Source organism: Entelurus aequoreus, linkage group LG05 (genome assembly GCF_033978785.1).
Source record: "Entelurus aequoreus isolate RoL-2023_Sb linkage group LG05, RoL_Eaeq_v1.1, whole genome shotgun sequence".
In the NCBI taxonomy this organism is placed as follows: Eukaryota; Metazoa; Chordata; class Actinopteri; order Syngnathiformes; family Syngnathidae; genus Entelurus; species Entelurus aequoreus.
In genome coordinates this window covers 24,710,626-24,716,090 of record NC_084735.1, presented here as the reverse complement: position 1 = coordinate 24,716,090, position 5,465 = coordinate 24,710,626, and the positions used below count along the sequence as shown (strand labels likewise).

At 45.0% G+C, this 5,465-nt stretch overlaps 1 long non-coding RNA gene across 1 annotated transcript in view; it reads right to left on the bottom strand.

Moving 5' to 3' along the window:
• The window catches only part of LOC133649658 (uncharacterized), a 24,995-nt gene extending 24,517 nt beyond the window's left edge, over positions 1-478 (bottom strand). The window contains exon 1 of the long non-coding RNA XR_009826108.1: positions 129-478. This is a non-coding gene — a long non-coding RNA (uncharacterized LOC133649658). The remainder of the gene's footprint in view (positions 1-128) is intronic.
• Positions 479-5,465: the final 4,987 nt, after the last annotated feature.

Here is a 5,465-nt window from a genome sequence, read left to right as displayed (position 1 = left end):
ATGAAGTAAGAAAACCAAAAACTGTCCAAATCAGCAGAAAAAGGCCAATAATCAAAACACATTGTTTGAGTGCGGCTGCTGCTGTCCGAGCAGCCGAGCAATAAGCGCTGACAAATTGAATTGCTTACTTTTCTTGCCACACGTGTCTCTGTGGGCTCCTTGTGAGGCGGCTTCCGGAAGAAAAATGGGCGATGGATGGTCTGTGTCGTCAGCACAAAAAGGTGACAGGTCATGAATTCTGTTTTCACTCTTCACTTACTGGAAGTAACGCTTCTCCTATGCTGCAAAACTATCAACATTTAAAACAGCCTCCACTCGCTACACAGTCTGTGAGGACAGGACGGGGACTTCTGTCAACACACCCCTATCTCACAGTTCTACCTCACCTCCTACTACAACTATGCAGCGGGTGACAGCTTCTGCAGCTTAGCTAGGCATGCAAAATGACAGGTTGGTGACTTCTGTCAACACACCTCTAACACACAGTGCAACCCCAGATAACATTAGTGTTCCTACTACAATTGGGTAGGATATGACAGCTCCTGCATCTTAGCTAGGCATGCAAAATGACAGGATGGTGACTTCTGTCGACACACCTCTAACACACAGTGCAACCCCAGATAACATTAGTGTTCCTACTATAATTAGGTAGGATATGACAGCTCCTGCATCTTAGCTAGGCATGCAAAATGACAGGATGGTGACTTCTGTCGACACACCTCTAGCACACAGTGCAACCCCAGATACAATTAGTGTTCCTACTACAATTAGGAAGCATATGACGACTCCTGCAACTTAGCCTTAGATAGGCATGCAAATTGACAGGATGGTGACTTCTGTCGACACACCTCTGGTGCAACCTGAGCCAACTATTGTGTTCCTACTACAACTAGGCAACAGACGACAGCACTGGCAACTTATCTAAGCATGCAAAATGACAGAATGGTGACTCCTGTCGACACACCTCTAACACACAGTGCAACCCAAGATAACATTAGTGTTCCTACTACAATTGGGTAGGATATGACAGCTCCTGCATCTTAGCTAGGCATGCAAAATGACAGGATGGTGACTTCTGTCGACACACCTCTAACACACAGTGCAACCCCAGATACAATTAGTGTTCCTACTACAATTAGGAAGCATATGACGGCTCCTGCAACTTAGCCTTAGCTAGGCATGCAAATTGACAGGATGGTGACTTCTGTCAACACACCTCTGGTGCAACCTGAGCCAACTATTGTGTTCCAACTACAACTAGGCAACAGACAACAGCACTGGCAACTTATCTAGGCATGCAAAATGACAGAATGGTGACTCCTGTCAACACACCTCTAACACACAGTGCTACCCCAGATAACATTAGTAATCTTACTGCAATTAGGTAGGATATGACAGCACCTGCATCTTAGCTAGGCATGCAAAATGACAGGATGGTGACTTCTGTCGACACAGCTCTAACACACAGTGCAACCCCCGATAACATTAGTGTTCCTATTACAATTAGGTAGGATATGACAGCTCTTGCATCTTAGCTAGGCATGCAAAATGACAGGGTGGTGACTTCTGTCAACACACCCCTATCTCACAGTTCTACCTCACCTCCTACAACTATGCAGCGGATGACAGCTTCTGCAGCTTAGCTAGGCATGCAAAATGACAGGATGGTGACTTCTGTTGACACACCTCTAACACACAGTGCAACCCCCGATAACATTAGTGTTCCTATTACAATTAGGTAGGATATGACAGCTCTTGCATCTTAGCTAGGCATGCAAAATGACAGGGTGGTGACTTCTGTCAACACACCCCTATCTCACAGTTCTACCTCACCTCCTACAACTATGCAGCGGATGACAGCTTCTGCAGCTTAGCTAGGCATGCAAAATGACAGGATGGTGACTTCTGTTGACACACCTCTAACACACAGTGCAACCCCAGATAACATTAGTGTTCCTACTACAATTAGGTAGGATATGACAGCTCCTGCATCTTAGTTAGGCATGCAAAATGACAGGATGGTGACTTCTGTCAACACACCTCTAACACACAGTGCAACCCCAGATGAAATTAGTGTTCCTACTACAATTAGGAATCATATGACAGCTCCTGCAACTTAGCCTTAGCTAGGCGTGCAAATTGACAGGATGGTGACTTCTGTCGACACACCTCTGTTGCCACCTGAGTCAACTATTGTGTTCCAACTACAACTAGGCAACAGATGACAGCACTGGCAACTTATCTAGGCATGCAAAATGACAGGATGGTAACTCCTGTCAAAACACCTCTAACACACAGTGCTACCCCAGATAACATTAATGTTCTTACTACAATTAGGTAGGATATGACAGCTCTGGCATCTTAGCTAGGCATGCAAAATGACAGCATAGTGACTTCTGTCGACACACCTTTATCCCACAGTTCTACCTCAGCTAACATGTGTGTTCCTACTACAACTATGCAGCGGATGACAGCTTCTGCAACTTAGCTAGGCATACATGGTGACTTCTGTCAACACACCTCTAACACACAGTGCACCCCCAGATAACATTAGTGTTCTTACTACAATTAGGAAGCATATGACAGCTCCTGCATCTTAGCTAGGCATTCAAAATGACAAGATGGTGACTTCTGTCGACACACCTCTATCTGACAGTTCTACCTCAGCTAACATGTGTGTTCCTACTACAACTATGCAGCGGATGACAGCTTCTGCAACTTATCTAGGCATGTGAAATGACAGGATGGTGACTTCTGTCAACACACCTCTAACACACAGTGCTACCCCAGATAACATTAGTGTTCCTACTACAACTAGGCAGCATATGACAGCTCCTGCATCCCAGCTATGCATGCAAATTGACAGGATGGCGACTTCTGTCAACACACCTCTATCTCATGAGGCAACCTGAGCCAACTATTGTGTTCCAACTACAACTGGGCAACAGACGACAGCACTGGCAACTTATCTAGGCATGCAAATTGACAGGATGGGGACTTCTGTCAACACACCTCCCTTAACAAACATGGCGACGTGAGCTAATGTGTGTGACAGACACTCCTCCTTGCACAACTAGCACTTCACTCTCTGCTCAGTCTGTTAGGACAGAATGGGGACTTCAGTCAGCAAACCTCTAACCGACGGGCCAACATGAACCAAAATAGTATTGCTCTTATATGATTACGATCCTATAAACCTGGCTGCACATACACAATGACAGGATGGTGACTTCTGTCAACACACCTCAAACACACAGTGCTACCTCAGTTAACACATTGTGTTTCTACTCCAAACTAAGCAGCAGATGACAGCTCCTAAAACTTGGCAAGACATGCAAATTGACAGGATGGTGACTTCTGTCAACATACCTCTAACACACAGTGCTAATTCAGCTTGCAAATGAGTTCCTACTACAACTAGGCAGCAGACCGCTCCGGCAACTTAGCTAGGCATGCAAAACAACAACATGGTGACTTCTGTCAACACACCTCCAACACACAGTGCTACCTCAGCTAACAAACTGTGTTTCTACTCCAAACTAAGTAGCAGATTACGGCTCCTGCAACTTGCCAAGACATGCAAAATACCAGGATGGTGACTTCTGTCAACACACCTCACTTGACAAACATGGCAACGTGAGCTAATGTGTGTGGCAAACATTCTTCCTTGCACAACTATCAACTTTTAAAAACACTCTTCACACTTTACGGTTAGGACAGCATGGTGACTTCTGTCAACACACCTCTAACACACAGTGCTACCCCAGTTAACAAATGGCGTTTCTACTCCAAACTAAGCAGCAGATGACAGCACCTAAAACTTGGAAAGCCATGCAAATTGACAGGATGGTGACTTCTGTCAACACACCTCTAACACACAGTGCTACCCCAGTTAACAAATGGTGTTTCTACTCCAAACTAAGCAGCAGATGACAGCACCTAAAATTCGAAAAGCCATGCAAATTGACAGGATGGTGACTTCTGTCAACACACCTCTAACACACAGTGCTACTTCAGCTTGAAAATGAGTTCCTACTACAACTAGGCAGCAGACCGCTCCGGCAACTTAGCTAGGCATACAAAACGACAGCATGGTGACTTCTGTCAACACACCTCTAACACACAGTGCTACTTCAGCTTGTAAATGAGTTCCTGCTACAACTAAACAGCAGACCGCTCTGGCAACTTCACTAAACAACAGCATGGTGACTTCTATCAACACACCTCACTTCACAAACACTGTGACGTGAGCTAATGTGTGTTGCAAATCAGAATCTTTTGCACAACTATCAACCTTTAAAAACACTCTTCACACTTTACGGTTAGGACAGAATGGTGACTTCTGTCAACACACCTCTAACACACAGTGCTACCCCAGTTAACAAATTGTGTTTCTACTCCAAACTAAGCAGCAAATGACAGCTCCTAAAACTTGGCAAGACATGCAAATTGACAGGATGGTGACTTCTGTCAACACACCTCTAACACACAGTGCTAATTCAGCTTGCAAATGAGTTCCTACTACTACTAGGCAGCAGACCGCTCCGGCAACTTAGCTAGGCATGCAAAACAACAACATGGTGACTTCTGTCAACACACCTCCAACACACAGTGCTACCTCAGCTAACAAACTGTTTCTACTCCAAACTAAGCAGCAGATGACGGCTCCTGCAACTTGCCAAGACATGCAAAATGACAGGATGGTGACTTCTGTCAACACACCTCACTTCACAAACATGGCAACGTGAGCTAATGTGTGTGGCAAACATTCTCCCTTGCACAACTAGCGACCTTTAAAAACACTCTTCACACTTTACGGTTAGGACAGGATGGTAACTTCTGTCAACACACCTCTAACACACAGTGCTACCTCAGCTTGCAAATGAGTTCCTGCTACAACTAGGCAGCCGACCACTCCGGCAACTTAGCTTGGCATGCAAAACGACAGCAGGGTGACTTCTGTCAACACACCTCCAACACAGCTAACAAACTGTGTTTGTACTCCAAACTAAGCAGCAGATGACAGCTCCTGCAACTTGGCAAGACATGCAAATTGACAGGATGGTGACTTCTGTCAACACACCTCACTTGACAAACATGGCAACGTGAGCTAATGTGTATAAGAAACATTCTCTCTTGCACAACTATCAACCTTTAAAAACATTCTTCACACTTTAAGGTTAGGACAGCATGGTGACTTCTGTCAACACACCTCCAACACAGCTAACAAACTGTGTTTCTACTTCAAACTAAGCAGCAGATGACAGCTCCTGCAACTTGGCAAGACATGCAAAATGACAAGATGGTGACTTCTGTCAACACACCTCACTTCACAAACATTGTGACGTGAGCTAATGTGTGTTGCAAATCAGAATCTTTTGCACAACTATCAACCTTTAAAAACACTCTTCACACTTTACGGTTAGGACAGCATGGTGACTTCTGTCAACACACCTCTAACACAC